This window comes from Salvelinus alpinus, chromosome 8 (genome assembly GCF_045679555.1).
Source record: "Salvelinus alpinus chromosome 8, SLU_Salpinus.1, whole genome shotgun sequence".
NCBI lineage: Eukaryota > Metazoa > Chordata > Actinopteri > Salmoniformes > Salmonidae > Salvelinus > Salvelinus alpinus.
Genome location: NC_092093.1, coordinates 82609488 through 82629584, shown reverse-complemented (window position 1 = coordinate 82629584; position 20097 = coordinate 82609488). Strand labels below are relative to the sequence as shown.

Genomic DNA, 20097 nt, shown 5'->3' with positions numbered 1-20097 from the left:
CTGCTGCCCCAGTGCTGGAGAGGAAGTGAAAGTCACTTGTATGCTAACATTATACAGTGGGGAGAACAAGTATTTGATACACTGCCGATTTTGCAGGTTTTCCTACTTACAAAGCATGTAGAGGTCTGTAATTTTTATCATAGGTACACTTCAACTGTGAGAGACGGAATCTAAAACAAAAATCCAGAAAATCACATTGTATGATTTTTAAATAATTAATTTGCATTTTATTGCATGACATAAGTATTTGATCACCTACCAACCAGTAAGAATTCCGGCTCTCACAGACCTGTTAGTTTTTCTTTAAGAAGCCCTCCTGTTCTCCACTCATTACCTGTATTAACTGCACCTGTTTGAACTCGTTACCTGTATAAAAGACACCTGTCCACACACTCAATCAAACAGATTCCAACCTCTCCACAATGGCCAAGACCAGAGAGCTGTGTAAGGACATCAGGGATAAAATTGTAGACCTGCACAAGGCTGGGATGGGCTACAGGACAATAGGCAAGCAGCTTGGTGAGAAGGAAACAACTGTTGGCGCAATTATTAGAAAATGGAAGAAGTTCAAGATGACGGTCAATCACCCTCGGTCTGGGGCTCCATGCAAGATTTCACCTCGTGGGGCATCAATGATCATGAGGAAGGTGAGGGATCAGCCCAGAACTACACGGCAGGACCTGGTCAATGACCTGAAGAGAGCTGGGACCACAGTCTCAAAGAAAACCATTAGTAACACACTACGCCGTCATGGATTAAAATCCTGCAGCGCACGCAAGGTCCCCCTGCTTAAGCCAGTGCATGTCCAGGCCTGTCTGAAGTTTGCCAATGACCATCTGGATGATCCAGAGGAGGAATGGGAGAAGGTCATGTGGTCTGATGAGACAAAAATAGAGCTTTTTGGTCTAACTCCACTCGCCGTGTTTGGAGGAAGAAGAAGTATGAGTACAACCCCAAGAACACCATCCCAACCGTGAAGCATGGAGGTGGAAACATCATTCTTTGGGGATGCTTTTCTGCAAAGGGGACAGGACGACTGCACCGTATTGAGGGGAGGATGGATGGGGCCATGTATCGCGAGATCTTGGCCAACAACCTCCTTCCCTCAGTAAGAGCATTGAAGATGGGTCGTGGCTGGGTCTTCCAGCATGACAACGACACGAAGCACACAGCCATGGCAACTAAGGAGTGGCTCCGTAAGAAGCATCTCAAGGTCCTGGAGTGGCCTAGCCAGTCTCCAGACCTGAACCCAATAGAAAATCTTTGGAGGGAGCTGAAAGTCCGTATTGCCCAGCGACAGCCCCGAAACCTGAAGGATCTGGAGAAGATCTGTAGGGAGGAGTGGGCCAAAATCCCTGCTGCAGTGTGTGCAAACCTAGTCAAGAACTACAGGAAACGTATGATCTCTGTAATTGCAAACAAAGGTTTCTGTACCAAATATTAAGTTCTGCTTTTCTGATGTATCAAATACTTATGTCATGCAATAAAATGCAAATTAATTACTTAAAAATCATACAATGTGATTTTCTGGATTTTTGTTTTAGATTCCGTCTCTCATAGTTGAAGTGTACCTATGATAATAATTACAGACCTCTACATGCTTTGTAAGTAGGAAAACCTGCAAAATCGGCAGTGTATCAAATACTTGTTCTCCCCACTGTAGCTGCCATTAACAAAAACAGATCAGACGAAGCCAACAAGCTAGCTAACTTGTTTGCAGATAAACTGCTGGGTAAAGAAATGCTGGGTTAAAAACAACCCAATTTGGGTAAATATTGGACAGAACACATTGACCCAGGCAGTTGGGTCACAACAACCCATTGTTTTCTTTAGGTTGGGTTGTTGATGCTGGGTTATTGAGCTATGATCCCCCAGGTCAGATCAGAATACTTAGTAGTGGTGTGGCTTTCAGATAGTTATTTTTGGCCAACCATGAGAGTAAATGTCATTCTGGTTAATCTATTCTGTTGTCAACCCATGTTAAAATTGACCCTAACACTTTTTGTAGTGTAAATTAACTGTACACAAGTGTCTAGGCATGAGCTTAAGGACCCGGGAGTTTACAAACCCCTTGGAGTGGGCATCATGTTGATCCTCTTCCAACAGCTCACCAGTATCAACGCCATCATGTTCTATGCTGAGAATATCTTTTAGGAAGCCCATTTTAAGAACAGCAACGTTGCTACGGTGGTAGTAGCAGCAATCCAGGTGGTGTTCGCTGCTGTAGCAGCATTGGTCATGGACTGCGCTGGAAGAAAGCTTCTCATTCTCTCAGGAGTTTCGATGTGCCTAAGCACTGATGCCTTTGGTGTCTACTTCAAGTTGTCCAGTGAAACCCATGGTAACTCCTCAGGACTTTGCCTAGTAGAGAGTCCCCTAGCAGAGGACCTTGCGGCTGAGCTGTCCTGGCTCGCACTGGCCAGCATGGACTTCTTCATCACCCCAAAAAATAGCTGGAAAAAGTTTTGCTAGAGTTGTTCAGTTCACACATCACACTTGAAGATTCACAAAATATGTGTGCACCAGAGATATTTGTCAATTTTACTTACAAGGCTTGCATTTCATTATGTTTATATATTTTTTTGTTTGTTTACAGTACAAGAACAGTTTACAACTTTTTAAATTGTGAGAGAACAATTAAGGCTATGTGCATGTAAGTAAGAATTTGGCCCATAATGATAATTAGATAGTTTACTGATTTTAATGTTCTCTTTGTACCATGAGGGTATACATTTGTAAGTGTGCACAAATGTCCTGTTGTAACGCTCTGGGTGTCGGGGGGGTGTGAAGTCAGACGCAGGAACAACAGAGCTTCAATACGGTGCTTTCTTTGTAATGCACAACCTGCAAACAAATGTCCAATACGGACTTACTGGGTGTCATAAACAAACGTCCAAACACGGAAGACAAAACCCAGTCCACAATACATACATCCACTCCCGAATCCAAAAGTACAAATGAACAATCCCGCACAAGGAAGCGTACGGGCTGGCTGACTAATAAAGCCACACTAATTAACAATCACCTAAACACAGGTGTAACAAATAAACACATAAGGAGGGGGAGGAAAAAGAGTCAGTGGCAGCTAGTAGGCCGGTGACGAAGACCGCCGAGCGCCACCCGAACGGGAAGGAGAGCCTGCCTCGGTTGAAGTCGTGACACCTGTTGGAATTATTTGTCATGTTTTTCTTCTGAAATAACGAAATGTTTTTACAAAAACGTTTTAGAAAGGTGGAGAAAAGTAAGAATGGCTGTGTGAATACACATGCAGTATCAATGCACACTGTAATATGTGGTATACTATTACCGGTGCCAAAACATTGAAACTGAATGTGCTACACTAGTGAATGGTCATATCATGCTAATAAAAGACTTGTCTATTTAAAAAAAAAAAAAGTGGCAAGGCATAGCCCAATGTTGGTATAGTTGTAATATTGAAATGTTATTCATTTTGTATTAAGAAACATACTGTGCAGATCTTTTGAAGGAAAATTGAGAACTGCAGTGAACAAACTTAACATGATGAACATGAATGACATTTACTCTCACGGTTGGCCAAAAATGAACTATATGAATGCCACGCCCCCAACAGGTCACGCATTTGGATTATCCAAACATGGGATAATTTAACCCTCAATTGGGTTTTTATTCACTTTCATGCTGGGTTGACCCAGCATATGGGTCTTTTTTTATATAATCCATAGGTTATTTTCAGGAGATGTGGTCTATTGGGGGTGTGGCTTTCAGATTGGTCTTTATGGACACATTCTTTGCAGTACTTTATTTTATTGCCTTGTTGCAAACAGGATGCATGTTTTGGAATATGTTTTATTCTGTATAGTCTTCCTTCTTTTCACTCTGTCAATTAGGTTAGTATTGTGAAGTAACTATAATATTGTGGATCCGTCCTCAGTTTTCTCCTATCACAGCCATTCTACTCTGTAACTGTTTTAAAGTCACCATTGGTCTCACGTTGAAATCCCTGAACAGTTTCCTTCCACTCCGGCAACGGAATTGCCAATCTACCAATAGGTGCCCTTCTTTGCGAGGCATTGGAAAACCTCCATAGTCTTTTTGGTTGAATCTGTGTTTGACGTTACCTGCTCGACTGAGGGACCTTATAGAATCTCTGGGACCTTACAGAGCCATTCTAACATTATGTTAAACACTATTATTGCACACAGAGTCCATGCATGTGACTTGTTAAGCAGGTTTTTATTCCTGAACTTATTTATTTAGGCTTGTCATAAAAAAAGGGGTTGAATACTAATTGACTCAAGACATTTCAGCTTTTGTAAACATTTGTCAAACATAATACTGCTTGACATTATGGGGTATGGTGTGTAGGCCAGTGACATCTCTATTGAATCCATTTTAAATTCAGGCTGTAACACACCAAAGTGTGGAAAAAGTCTGGGGTGTGAATACATTCTCAAGGCATTGTGTAAGGCACCAGGGATAGTATAGATCAGGATTTATAGACAGAGAATGAGAGAAAAAGACACAGGGAGGGGGAGAACGAAGGGGGGGGGAGGGGGAGGCATAGGGAAAGAGAGAGAGAGAGATAGAGGTTGGGGGGCAGAGAAAGGAGAGTGAGAGAGAGAATTGAATTGTACATTGAATTGAGAGAGAATGAGAGAGTGAGAGAGAAAGAGAGAGAGCGGGTGTTTTTTTTATCTCTCGATTCCTCCTTCCCGTCCACCAAAGCACTAACCACCGTCGTCTCATCGCCTCATATCATACAGCTACAGATGCACCGCTGTCTCACAAAGGATAGCATATCTATCAGGGTGTTCCTTCTTATCATCTTCCTGTGTGAGTATATATTTCTATTGCCATTTGCGTTCGAATAAATAGTAAACCAATCTGCCTGCTCCGCTCCATCTGTGGTTGTAGCTGACCACCCAAAGAATCTGCAGATAACCATCAGCTTTCTGTACAAGTTCTTAACCCTGTTTGTAACACATACAGATTTTTTTTTTTTTAACATTGGAGTACATGGGGCTTTTACTAAAGAGGATATACCTATTTTATTTTGGTTAATAAGTCATAGAATTGATCAATCTGAATTTTTGGGGGTGTCTTGTTACCATGACAACGACTGCTCCAAACGCCAGGAGAAATTGAGGTTATCTGGAGTCCTCTGACCCCAGGTTCAGTTTTCAGATTCAACCTTCGATTTGAATATATATCTCCTGTGTTATATCCCCAAGAGAGACATAGCTAGGATATAATTAGGCGTGTTTCTATTGTGACAGACAGCAGCTGGACTGGGATGTATGACGTGTGTGTGTGTGTGTACCTGACTGACATAGTATGACTTCCCCCTCTCTGATTATGTGTGTGCCGCTGCTCCACATTGATTGGCTTTGCTGACTGTGCATTCTATAGGTCCTCTATGTGTCTTTCATTGACTGTGTGTGGGCTGCGGTGTGTGTTTTATTGACTCCTCTTAATGTGTTTTTGCCTGGCTCTTTAAAGACCAGCTCATAGTGTGTCATTCCCATTGATTAGCCCACTAAATGCTTTTGTTACTATGCTGATTTCTGTCTCTCACACTGCGGAAGTGTGTGTGTGAACGAAGGGTAGCGTACAGTGGAAACAGAACATTCGCCGTTACATTCATTAGGGTCCATTCAGACTGATGCTGCTGTGGTTGCTTTCAAAATGGCACTATATTCTCTCTATAGTGCACTGCTGCTACTAACAGCAGTACTACACCTACACCTGTCGACGACACAAGTTGTTTTGCTTCCACGAGCACATCCAATGCTAGCATCAGTAATTCTACATTTGTTGTTAGCCCAGCTGGCATGGACACTGACAGTTGTGAATCTGATGCAGCCGAAGAGCTACTGCCCCCTTGCCCTGGAAAGCTGGCATGGACACTGACAGTTGTGAATCTGATGCAGCCGAAGAGCTACTGCCCCCTTGCCCTGGAAAGCACCAAACAACAGACACGGATGTTGGATCAGTGCTGGGGGAAAAGGCCAAAAAAACTATACAGACAATGCCTTGATCAAACAACACTGTTTCATGACGCATCAGTGACATATCAGGATATGTTTTGAAACAATTAATGCTTCACATATAAGCCAGTGAATTCTATGTGTTACAGCTGGATGAGTCAACAGACGTGGTGGGCCTGGCACAGCTCCTGGTATATGTCCGTTACGTTTATGGGGCGGTCAATTAAGGAAGACATCCTCTTCTGCAAACCACTGGAACCCAGCTTTGTGACATCAAATGGACTTTGGTGGTCAAGATGTGTTAGTATCTATACTGATGGCCATGACAGGGAGATATAGTGGAGTGGTAACGCGCGTGCAAGCAGTTGCTCCCGAAGCTCTTGCTGCTAAGGGAATGCCTGACAGACTTTTTGGACACTACAGTGAAAATGGTTATCTTTGTTAAAGCAAGGCCCCTGAACTCTCGTATTTTCTGCGCTATGCAATGATATGGGCAACGACTATGTACCGCTTTTACAACATACAGAAAGAAGTGTGCTGGTTATCAAGGGGCAAAGTATTGATATGATTTTTTGAATTGAGAGACGAGCTTAAAGTTTTCTTGACTGATCATCATTTTCACTTGTCTGACCGCGTGCATGATGCCCGAGTTTCTCACGTGACTGGCCTATCTGGGTGATGTTTTTTCTCGCCTGATGACTCTCCGCAACTATGTTCAATGTGCGGGACAAAATTGAGGCTGTGATTAAGAAGTTGGAGCTGTTCTCTGGACAACAGACAGGTCTTTACATCATTGTATGATTCTTTGTGTGCAAATGAACTCAGGCTTACGGACAATGTCAAATGTGATATAGCGAAGCACCCGAGTGAGATGGCTGCGCAATTACGTAGGTACTTTCCCAAAACGGATGACACAAACAACTGGATTTGTTATCCCGTTCATGCCCTGCCTCCAGTCCACTTACTGATATCTGAACAAGTGAGCCTCATCGAAATTGCAACAAGCAGTTCTTTGAAAATGTATTTTAATCACAAGCCACTGCCAGATTTCTGGATTGGGCCGCGCTCAGAGTATCCTGCCTTGGCAAATCGCGCTGTTATGACACTGATGCCCTTTGCAACCATGTACCTACTGCTGAAGTCGAAAGTTTACATACACTTAGGTTGCAGTCATTAAAACTCGTTTTTCAACCACTCCACACATTTCTTGTTAACAAACTATAGTTTTGGCAAGTCGGTTAGGACATCTACTTTGTGCATGACACAAGTAATTTTTCCAACAATTGTTTACAGACAGATTATTTAACTTATCATTCACTGTATCACAATTCCAGTGGGTCAGGAGTTTACATACACTAAGTTGACTGTGCCTTTAAAAAGCTTGGAAAATTGCAGAAAATTATATCATGGCTTTAGAAACTTCTGATAGGCTAATTGACATCATTTGAATCAATTGAAGGTGTACCTGTGGATGTATTTCAAGGCCTACCTCCAAACTCAGCGCCTCCTTGCTTGACATCATGGGAAAATCAAAAGAAATCAGCCAATACCTCAGAAAAAAAATGTAGATCTCCGCAAGTCTGGTTCATCCTTAGGAGCAATTTCGAAATGCCTGAAGGTACCACGTTCATCTGGACAAACAATAGTACGCAAGTATAAACACCATGGGACCACGTAGCTGTCATACCGCTCAGGAAGGAGACGTGTTCTGTCTCCTAGAGATGAACGTACTTTGGTGCGAAAAGTGCAAATCAATCCCAGAACAACAGCAAAGGAACATGTGAAGATGCTGGAGAAAACAGGTACAAAAGTATCTATATCCACAGTAAAACGAGTCCTATATCGACGTAACCTGAAAGGCCACTCAGCAAGGAAGAAGCCACTGCTCCGAAACCGCCATATTAAAGCCAGACTACGGTTTCCCACGGCACATGGGGACAAAGATCATACTTTTTGGAGAAATGTCCTCTGGTCTGATGAAACAAAAATAGAACTGTTTGGCCATAATGACCATCGTTAGGTTTTGAGGAAAAAGGGGGATGTTTGCAAGCCGAAGAACACCATCCCAACCGTGAAGCACGGGGGTGGCAGCATCATGTTGTGGGGGTGCTTTGCTGCAGGAGAGATTGGTGCACTCACAAAATAGATAACATCATAAGAATGGAAAATTATGTGGATATATTGAAGCAACATCTCAAGACATCAGTCAGGAAGTTAAAGCTTGGTCGTGAAAGGGTCTTCCAAATAGACAATAACTCCAAGCATACTTACAAAGTTGTGGCAAAATGGCTTAAGAACAACAAAGTCAAGGTATTGGAGTGGCCATCATGAAGCCCTAACCTCAATCCTGTAGAAAATATGTGGGCAGAACTGAAAAAGCGTGTGTGAGCAAGCAGGCCTCTGTCAGGAGGAATTCACCCAACTTATTGTGGGAAGCTTGTGGAAGGCTACCCGAATATGTTTGACCCAAGTTAAGCAATTTAAAGGCAATGCTACCAAATACTAATTGAGTGTATGTAAACTTATGACCCACTGGGAATGTGATGAAAGAAATAAAAACTTAAATAAATCAGTCTCTCTACTATTATTCTGACATTTCACATTCTTAATATACAGTGGTGATCCTAACTGACCTAAGACAGGGATTTTTTACTAGGATTAAATGTCAAGAATTGTGAAAAACTGAGTTTAAATGTATTTGGCTAAGGTGTATGTAAACGTCCGACTTCAACTGTAGCTGTACCATGATATTTGCATTGTTACTAAGTAAACCTCAAATTTTTCTCCACCATTCCACCCGCTAAAACCTACACCTATCCCAAGTTGGGTTGTCGTCCCAGTGACCGGCAGACCACCCCGGTCCCCCCGGATCCCAGGGCCCCTAAGAGACCTGGAACCTATCCTGAAAAAATAGCACACAGTGCCACCCACAGAACAGAAGCACATTAACTGCCAAAAGCATTTCCAACAGCCTCACCTCAATTGTATTATATACAGTTATTTTAAACAGATACACCACCGGTCAAACGTTTTAGAACAACTACTCATTCAAGGGTTTTTCTTTATTTTTACTATTTTCTACATTGTAGAATAATTGTGAAGACATCAAAACTATGAAATAACACATATGGAATCATGAAATAACCAAAAAAGTGTTAAACAAATCAATATATATTTTATATTCTTCAAATTGCCACCCTTTGCCTTGATGACAGCTTTCCACACTCTTGGCATTCTCTCAACCAGCTTCATGAGGTAGTCACCTGGAATGCATTTCAATTAACAGGTGTGCCTTCTTAAAAGTTAATTTGTGGAATTTATTTCCTTCTTTATGCGTTTGAGCCAATCAGTTGTGTTGTGACAAGGTAGGGGTGTATACAGAAGATAGCCCTATTTGATAAAAGACCAAGTCTATTATTTTATGGAAAGAACAGCTCAAATAAGCAAAGAGAAAGGACAGTCCATCATTACTTTAAGTCATGTCAATACGGGACATTTCAAGAACTTTGAAAGTTTCTTCAAGTGCAGTCACAAAAACCATCAAGCGCTATGATGAAACTGGCTCTCATGAGGAACGCCACAGGAATGTAAGACCCATAGTTACCTCTGTTGCAGAGGATACGTTCATTAGAGTTAACAGCCTCAGAAATTGCAGGGCAAATAAATGCTTCACAGAGTTCAATTAACAGACATCTCAACATCAACCGTTCAGAGGACACAGTGTGAATCAGGCCTTCGTGGTCGAATTGCTGCAAAGAAACCACTACTAAAGGACACCAATAATAAGAAGAGACTTGCTTGAGCCAAGAAACACGAGCAATGGACATTAGACCGGTTGAAATGAGTCCAAATTTAAGATTTTTGGTTCCCACAACTGTGTCTTAGTGAGACGCCATGTGGGTGAACGGATGATCTCTGCATGTGTTTTTCCCACCATAAAGCATGGAGGGGAGGTGTTATGGTGTGGGGGTGCTTTGCTGTTGACACTGTCTGTGATTTATTTAGAATTTAGAATTCACACTTAACCAGCATGGCTACCACAGCATTCTGCCATCAAATCTGGTTTGGACTTAGTGGGACTATCATTTGTTTGTCAACAGGACAATGACCCAAAACACCTCCAGGCTGTGTAAGGGCTATTTTACCAAAAAGGATAGTTTTTAAAAATTTTATTGAACCTTTATCTAACTAGGCAATGGAGTGCTGCATCAGATGACCTGGCCTCCACAATCCCCCGACCTCAACCAAATTGAGATGGTTTTGGATGAGTCGGACAGCAGAGTGAAGGAAAAGCAGCCCAAAAGTGCTAAGCGTATGTGGGAACTCCTTCAAGACTATTGGAAAAGCATTCCAGGTGAAGCTGGTTGAAAGAATGCAAAGCGTGTGCAGAGCTGTCATCAAGGCAAAGGGTGTCTACTTTGAAGAATCTCAAGTATAAAATATATTTTGATTTGTTTAACACTTTTTTGGTTACTACATGAATCCAAATGTGTTATTTTATAGTTTTGATGTCAGAAAATAGTAAAAATAAAGAAAAACCCTTGAATGAGTAGGTGCTCTTAAATTTTGACTGGTAGTGTACATTCAAAAAATCTTGCTTATCTTAATTTCCACAATTAATGAACAATATGCGTAATAATGTAGGCAGTTCATGTGAAGGATTGCTACCAATAACCAGGATTGCCATTACAAAAATTACATTTTTGGCAAGCAATTATTATTTTAGAAAACAATTATTGTGATTCATCCTATATTGTCCCTAACATCTTTACCCCATAGCAACAGGTGTGGGATACACACACACACACACACACACACACACACACACACACACACACACACACACACACACACACACACACACACACACACACACACACACACTCCCCACCCTTCCTCCACAAACAACAACAAGCTCAGTTGTTCCATCCCCGAGCCTAAAGGACTTGATGTGCGAATGCCTATTCAGTTGTAGCTGTTTGAGAAGGCATGCAAAATTGAGCAAGAATGGGGAGATTTGATTAACCAATGTCCTAGCTGATGGAGCTCAGATACACCCCTTTCTCCTGAAACACACACACGCTGGTCCCCCATTGTGACCATTTTCCCAAGCATCTCTGTGCAGTCAGACCTTTAATTATGTTGTGCCACCAGGGCCACAATAATTTTCCCCCTTGTCAGAGTGTGACCCCCTCCCCATTGGTTAGTGCAGCTAGTGTTGCCAGCACTGCCACTACCTGGGTTGGGGCACCCCACCGGAATCCCCACCGGCTAGGTTTAAGGTAGTCAAGGTTCTCATTAGCAGCTTTGAGAAATTCCTTGTATATTATGCTCACCCATCTGGAGGCTTTGGCTCTGTTAGGACCAACTCTGCCAGGCAGGCTCAAAATCTTGAGGGTGCGGTGCTGCTTTAGTGGGTCTCTGACCACATTTATCTTTCTGTCATGGCTGCATATAGAATACTTCATCTAACAATGAACTTAGCCTTATTATGCTTTTGGGAAACTGGGCCCTGAACTGTTTCCCAGAAGGGAGTTTTTGGAAGAGGGGGTTGAAGGGGTCAGGAATGATCTTTCCTGTACGCTTCCTTTCCCTGGAGTCGTGCAGGACCTCGATGGAGGGCAGGTGGCAGCTGATGAACCTCTTAGCAGATAGGACAATCTGCTGCAGTTTGCCCTTAGAGCGGGCTTACTCATTCCCGAACGAGGAGGTGAGGATGGACTTGATCTTTGTGTAGAACCGAATCAGTATTGTCCGCGAGAGTTCGAATTTCTTACCTGTTTGGGTTGGTCATTTCTTCAGAGTTTTGCTGGGATATCTGTCAGGAAGCGCATTGCTTTGACGTTGCTGCTTTGTGCCTGTTGTCGTGCAGTTTGGAGAAATCACGTACATCACAAAGGCCACCTCATCTGTCAGAAGAGAAGAATAGACGGCGCTCATTTTTCAGCGTTTGAGTTTGCCAGAAACAAGGGGGGATACGAGATGCGATGAGGGGGTAGAGGAATATTAAAGGCTGTTGACTTGCCAACATCTGGGAATGTTTCCAGTGGGAATGAAAAGGAAGAAAAACGCTTGATAGCTGACTGTCCTCAAAAAGGAATTAATAGCTGCAGGGTCCCAGAAGGTGGAGGATTTAATGCGCTAGCAAAGCTAATTTATTGTCACTATATATCAATGTTAGCCTTTTTCTACGTTTTTCCATTTCACTTACAGAGGCCGTTCCCTCTGGAAAGATATAAGTGGTTTTCGTAGCTTTCATCACTGTATTTTCATGTACGTACTAGGGTGGATAGAATGTGTACCCAAGGTTCTAGGAGGGTGTTAAATAGCGTGTGTGTGTTTGATACTGTGTGTGTGAGTTGGCCTACATAATGGTCTGTGTGAAGTTGATTGAGATGAGAGAGGGGGTGAGGGGGGGGGCATGAGTGTGTCCCATATTGATGGATGAATTTCAGTCAGTGCCAGTGAGTGTTTGCATCCCATATGGCACCCTATTCCCAAAGGGCTCTGGTCACAAGTAGTGCACTACATACGGAATATGATGCCATTTGGGACGAAGATGTAGTGTCTGGGCTGCCCAAGGGCCGGGATTGTCGTGTGGTGCCAATCATCTCATCGATCTGTTTGTGTTTTCACTAGCCAGAGCTGTCCACCGCTGCACGCCAACGAGTCAGATGAAATATCTCTCTCCTTTCTTCACCTCAATATATGAGAGAGAGAGAGAGAGAGAGAGAACTATGATCCACTCATAATGTCATACTAGACATGAATAGATTTATGAGCAGAGAGTTACTGTAATCCAAGCTATTCCATATACAGTAGCAGTGCTCTTTAAATCTATTTCTGTGGTACCAAGTAAAGGCAGAACGCATGTGCGAAAGCTGAATGTTGTTAGCTCATGATTTGATTCATGTTTGTCAAGAGAGCCTTACTGAGAAAATGAAACTCTTGAATTAGGGTTTATAATTGGTTTATACTCAAAGAATTATCAGCTATTTTAACTTAGAAGAAGAAATATACTGCAGTATAGACACATTTTTCCCCTTGAAATTAAGGACTGTTTTAGAATGTATTTGTCTGTATGCACACAGGGACAAGCTGGGAGATTTTCCTACTGAAATAGCCATTTATAATCCACTCAGTGAGCTAACAATCCGGTCGCATTGACTGATTAATGACCAATCAATGCTGCTATTCCGTTGATCCCCATTGATGGTGTAGCTGCGTCCTAAATGGCGCCCTATTCCCTTTATAGTGCAGTACATCTGGTCATGTTGCAAAGAAACATTGCAGGAAATGTAAAACTCGTAGTGTATTTGATGATTTTCTATTACGAAAAATGTATCAACCCCTACAAAAATTGCCATTTGGAACGTAGGTGTAAGTCTTTGAAGCCCACGGTAAGGCCCTTCCTTAGTAACTAATGACGGGATATAGCTGTAGCCTGCCATTGTTTGCCTCTGAGCTAAGATAAGCCTTTGTCTGCATCCCAAATTGTCTGCGACCCTATCTATGCTCTATGTAGTACACTACTTTTGACCAGAGCCCTATGGGGCTCTATGAATATAGGGTGGCATTTGGGACATTACCTTTAACTATATTATCTCTGGGTGGTTGGCTGTTGATTGGTTAGTAAACTGGCTAGTTGTTAAGTAAATAATGTCTATGGGTGGCTCTCTTTACATGATAGGAGGCTCAGTATTCGGTACACAGAGCATGGATTTTATCTCTAGTAGCTAGCTACCTCTGCACCAGTTTCACAACACAAGGATCTATGGTGCTTTTGCTGTCGCTGTGCTACAGTAAAGAGAGCGAGAGAGTATTAGCACAGTAGACAGTACAGTATACATATATAACACAGTATCAGCACTGCCTATAGCGGTATTCAGGGTATACACAGTACAGTGTATAGCAGTAGTAGTCAGGGTCTACATGATACAGTTATATATGACTGTTGTCAGCGTATGCATGATGCTGTTTAAACCAGCTCTCTGCAGCCCTGGGGAAGAGCTAAGCTGCTCAGGTAAGGTTCTCATATGAGATTATACTAAAACTCTCAGGCCTGCCTAGGTTTGGCTGTTTTTCTCTTTTCCACTGTCTGGCAACAGAGGTGTGTGTGTGTGTGTGTGTGTGTGTGTGTGTGTGTGTGTGTGTGTGTGTGTGTGTGTGTGTGTGTGTGTGTGTGTGTGTGTGTGTGTGTGTGTGTGTGTGTGTGCGTGTGCGTGTGCGTGTGCGTGTGTGTGTGTGTGTTATAGAGAGACCTGAATGGAAATAGAAGTATTTGATGTGATTGTTTAAGCGGACGCCCTCTACTTTCACCATACATGTCCCTTGACAACATATATAATCTTGATTAACCTTTCAGTGATACCCATCCCGGATCCGGGATCCTCCTCATCAAAAAAGCTGATTAGCATAGCCTAGCCTAACGGGACAGTGATATAATTTTCATGAAATCACAAGTCCAATACAGCAAATGAAAGATAAACATCTTGTGAATCCAGCCATCACTTCCGATTTTTTAAATGTTTTACAGCGAAAACACAATATGTATTTATATTAGCTAACCACAATAGCCAAACACACAACCGCATATTTTCACCATGTTTCCACCGCATAGGTAGCTTTCACAAAACCGACAAAATAGAGATATAATTAGTCACTAACCAAGAAACAACTTCATCAGATGACAGTCTTATAACATGTTATACAAAACATTTATGTTATTTCGAAAATGTGCATATTTGAGGTATAAATCATAGTTTTACATTGCAGCCACCATCAAAAATAGCATCAAAGCAGCCAGAATAATTACAGAGAGCAACGTGAAATACATAAATACTCATCATAAAACATTTATGAAAAATACATGGTGCACAGCAAATGAAAGATAAACATCTTGTGAATCCAGCCAATATTTCTGATTTTTTTAAGTGTTTTACAGCGAAAACACAATATGTATTTCTATTAGCTTACCACAATAGCCAAACACACAACCGCATTTATTCACCGCAAAGGTAGCTTTCGCAAAAACCAGCAATAAATATAAAATTAATCACTAACCTTTGGACAACTTCATCAGATGACAGTCTTATAACATCAAGTTATACAATACATTTATGTTTTGTTTGAAAATGTGCATATTTAGAGCTGCAAATCGTGGTTATACATTGTGAATACGTAGCAACATTTTCCCAGAATGTCCGGAGATATTTTGGACACTCACCTAATCTGACCAAAGAACTCATCATAAACTTTACATAAAAATACTTGTTGTATGGCAAATGAAAGATACACTGGTTCTTAATGCAACCGCTGTGTTAGATTTTTTTAAATAACTTTACTACAACATACAAAATACATTATTGTGAGACAGCGCTCACATATTCTCCGCCCTGTTGGATTCTACATATTCCACAGAAATACGAAATAACATCATACATTTTTTCTTACTTTTGCTGAGCTTCCATCAGAATGTTGTGCAAGGAGTCCTTGGTCCAGAATAAATCGTTGTTTGGTTTTAGAATGTCCATTTCTTCTGTCGAATTCGCGCCACAATGCTAGCCAAGGTTGCTAACATTCCCATCCTCTCTTGGCGCAAAGAACGGAAAACTCCAAAAGTCCCAATAAACGTTGAATAAACTGATAAAACTCAGTTGAAAAAACCTACTTTATGATGTTTTTCTAATATGTATCAAATAAAATCAGAGCCGGAGATATTCGCCGTGTAAACCGAACGCTTTTCAGAAGACAATGTGGAGCTCCTTCGTGCGCCTTGGAAAACTGACAAGATGGCAGACCTGTCACTCCAAAAGATCTTGTTCGACCTCAGATCAAGCTAGACACCCCATTCCACCTTCCACTGCCTGTTGACATCTAGTGGAAGGCGTATGAAGTGCATGTATATCGATAAATAAAATACAGTTGAATAGGCAGGCCCTGAAACAGAGCCTCGTTTTCAGATTTTTCACTTCCTATTTGGAAGTTTGCTGCCAAATTTAAAACATGTGTTAATGTTTTACTCACAGATATAATTCAAACAGTTTTAGAAACTTGAGTGTTTTCTATCCAATAGTAATAATAATATGCATATTGTATGATCTAGAATAGAGTACGAGGCCGTTTAAATTGGGCACGTTTTTTTCCAAAGTGAAAACAGCGCACCCCTATTGCTTGATATCTCTGGCAGTGTTATTTCAAAGATGATCTAACTACGGTATGATCTTGAAATATCCCTGTGGGCAAAACCTGGTTGAAATAGCACCTTTTCTGCTGCAAAACCTGGTTGAAATGGCATATTTCAACCAGTTCTGCCCACTATGATAGTTTTACACTGACGAGGGACTCGGAAGGGTTAAGAGTTGTAGTATGTGTTACTGTTACTATGATTATAATGACAAAGTAGCTGGTGTTGATCTTGATAAGGTGACAAGAAACCGTTTCAGGGCAGGCAACTCTAAAAATGTGTTACAATATCCATTCTCTCTCTCTCTCTCGATAACAGATCTTCACTTCCTTTCCATGAACCGCCAGCAACATTACACTCAAGTAATGTGACAGTTCTTGTCTTTGAGCAATGAGTTAGATCTCCACTCGCTTCCCTCTGTTTCTAGATATCATCTGTTTGACTTGACTTGCTGAGGAAAGTTTTGCCTCTCGGGGATCTTATTGAACACTAGAATAGATGATGTGTTAATGAAAACAAGTGTTGAAGGGGGGGGGTGGTGTGGGTGTTTGAAGACCTAAAGTTTGTGAATGTGTGTGTTAAAAGCGGTGTGCGTTTGAAGACTGTCTGATAGCGGAGTGCGTCAGAAAGACATTGAGAGATCAAGCATTAGTAGAGCATCGAGTGTATGTCGTCTTCTCGCACTGTAGTGCTGTGCTTGGGGTAAGAAGCTCAAGCTGTCTCTTTCAGTGTTTGTAAGCGTGCACGTGCGCACGGGCACACACGCCTGATTCAGAGGGGTTGGGTTAAATGCGGAAGACATATTTTGGTTGAACGCATTCAGTTGTGCAACTGACTAGGTATCCCCTTCCTGTTCCCATTCACATACACTATTGCTGCGTTGCCTGCCGATGTGTGAATGATGTCATTCCCAGTCCTAAGTGAAGTGTGTGTGTGTATGTGTGTGTGTGTGTGTGTGTGTGTGTAGAATACCCACTGGTTAGCAGCAGAATGTATGCACTTTGTTAAAAATGGTGGTGTACACACAAGGAAACTACAACCCTTATTCACATTTTTAACAGATATGGTTCATGCTTAACGGTCAGCAAAATTTGAGTCAAAAACTGTGAGTTAATTTCTAATAGGATCAACTTTTTCCAAGCTGTTTGGTTCAGTTGTAGTTTCCTTCACATCTCCACAATCAGTAAATATGTCTGGCAGATAGTAGATAGAGTCACCAATCCTCTCCTTTCAACTGTTCCTTTAATCACAGAGATAATATACCTACTATCTCTACTTCTCATCAGTGCTGTCTAAACTTGCCTTTCATCATCAGACAAAGGGATTGCAATGCTGTTGATAAATAGGATGCTTTGCGCTGTTATTTCATCATAGAACAGGTGGATGCCATTGCATGTAGAAGACAGAAACATTGTATCATCCGTTGGATCTGGTTAGATATTACTAGGATATTTCTTATTTCCGTTTCAAAGATATACAAAAATGGCAATCTTGATTGCTTGTAAGCTATGACTGACATCAAGGAAAGGATACTAAACCTGGATGTATTTCACAGAGTTCACAACATTAAGGCTGGGATTCAATCCGGATATGCTTTGTCAGCTATGCACCTGTCAAAGGCAATGTTCCCACGTTCGTGGAGACCTCATTCACAGTGAATGTTGCATATCTCGGAAATTACCTTTAAATGTCAAACCTGCTATAACGCGGCTCTACCACTGATCGGATTTAATCCTGACCTGAGAGACCTTGAGAAGAAAGATGAGTAGTTATTTTATAGGGGGATTTAGACTCCAGCTTGCCTTGTTTTACTTCTCTGCACAACACACAACCCAGCTCACTGTCTTGACTGAAAGCATTTTGAACAGTCAGCAGGCTACGATTCTGAGCAGACATGAATAGACATAATGCTATAAAGGGCTTTGAATTGGTCTGATTTAACAAAAAATATAGATATTTGTTTGGACAGCACAGTTGATAACATGTATTATGCTCTTGGATGCATAGACAACACAGAAAGACCCTTCTCTCAATTGATTGATGTCACTTCATCAGTATTTCTTCCTGTCATCATATCTGTATAGACACTGAGTGTACAAAACAGTAGGAACACCTGGTCTTTCCATGACAGACTGACCAGGTGAAAGCGATAATCCCTTATTGATGTCACGTGTTATATCCACTTCATTCAGTGTAGATCAGTAGGGGCTTCTGAGGGCAGGAAAGGATCAAATGGAATGGCATCAAATACCTGTCAACCATGTGTTTGATGTATTTGATACCATTCTACTGATTCCGCTCCAAATAGTCTGGGTAGCCATTTGACTAGATGTTCAGGAGTCTTATGGCTTGGGGGTAGAAGCTGTTTAGAAACCTCCCGTGTGGTAGCAGAGAGAACAGTCTTTGACTAGGGTGGCTGGAGTCTTTGAGGGCCTTCCCCTGACACCGCCTGGTATAGAGATCCTGAATGGCAGGAAGCTTGGCCGTTCGCACTACCTTCTGTAGTGCCTTGTGGTCGGAGGCCGAGCAGTTGCCATACCAGGCAGTGATGCAACCAGTCAGGATGCTCTCGATGGTGCAGCTGTAGAACCTTTTGAGGATCTGAGGACCCATGCCAAATATTTTCAGTCTCCTGAGGGGGAATAGGTTTTGTCGTGCTTGTCTTGGTGTCATGACTGTTTTGGTGTGCTTGGACCATGTTAGTTTGTTGGTGATGTGGACACCAAGGAACTTGACGTTCTCAACCTGCTCCACTGCAGCCCTTCGATGAGAATGGGGGCGTGCTCGGTCCTCCTTTTCCTGTAGTCCACAATCATCTCCATTATCTTAATCACATTGAGGGAGAGGTTGTTGTCCTTGCACCACACGGCCAGGTCTCTGACCTCCCTATAGGCTGTCTCGTCATTGTCGGTGATCAGGCCTACCACTGTTGTGTCATCGGCAAATTTAATGATGGTGTTGGAGTCATGCCTGGCCGTGAGGTCATGAGTGAACAGGGAGTACAGGAGGGGACTGAGCACGCACCCCTGAGGGGCCCCTGTGTTGAGGATCAGCGCGGCGGATGTGTTGTTAACCTACCATTACCACCTGGGTCTGCTCGTCAAGAAGTCCAGGATCCAGTTGCAGAAGGAGGTGTTTAGTCCCAGGGACCTTAGCTTATTGATGAGCTTTGAGAGCACTATGGTGTTGAACGCTGAGCTGTAGTCAATGAAAAGCATTCTCATATAGGTTTTCATTTTGTCCAGGTGGGAAAGGACAGTGTGGAGTGCAATGGAGATTGCATCATCTGTGGGTCTGTTGGAGCGGCATGCAAATTGAAGTGGTTCTAGGGTTTCTGGGATGATGGTGTTGATGTGAGCCATGACCAGCCTTTCAAGGCACTTCATGGCTACAGATGTGAGTGATACGGATCGGTAGTCATTTAGGCAGGTTACCTTAGTGTTCTTGGGCACAGGGACTATGGTGGTCTGCTTTAAACATGTTGGTATTACAGACTCGTACAGGGAGAGGTTAAAAATGTCGGTGAAGACACTTGTCAGTGCATGCTCGCAGTACAGGTCCTGGTAATCCATTCGGTCCTGCGGCCTTTTGAATGTTGACCTGTTTAAAGGTCTTTCCCACATCGGCTGCGGAGAGCGTGATCACACAGTCTTCCGGAACAGCTGGTGCTCTCATGCATGTTTTAGTGTTATTTGCCTTGAAGTGAGCATAGAAGTAGTTTTGCTCATCTGTTAGGCTCATGTCACTGGGCTGCTCTCGGCTGTGCTTCCCTTTGTAGTCTGTAATGGTTTGCAAGCCCTGCCACATCCGATGAGCATCAGAGCTAGTGTAGTAAGATTCGATCTTAGCCCTGTATTGACGCTTTGCCCCTTTGATGGTTCGTCGGAGGGCATAGCAGGATTTCTTATAAGCTTCCTGGTCAGAGTCCCGCTCCTTGAAAGT

At 42.3% G+C, this 20097-nt stretch overlaps 1 protein-coding gene across 2 annotated transcripts in view; it reads left to right on the top strand.

Moving 5' to 3' along the window:
• Positions 1 to 20097, top strand: part of LOC139583765 (E3 ubiquitin-protein ligase RNF152-like) — a 60397-nt gene that overhangs the window by 28531 nt on the left and 11769 nt on the right. The window contains exon 1 of one of the 2 annotated variants that reach the window (XM_071415208.1): positions 4686 to 4815. The exons of the other annotated variant lie outside the window; for it this stretch is intronic. The gene's annotated coding sequence lies outside the window, so the exon portion shown is untranslated. Of the gene's footprint in view, positions 1 to 4685; positions 4816 to 20097 lie in introns of those variants that run through there. 2 annotated transcript variants of the gene reach the window in all.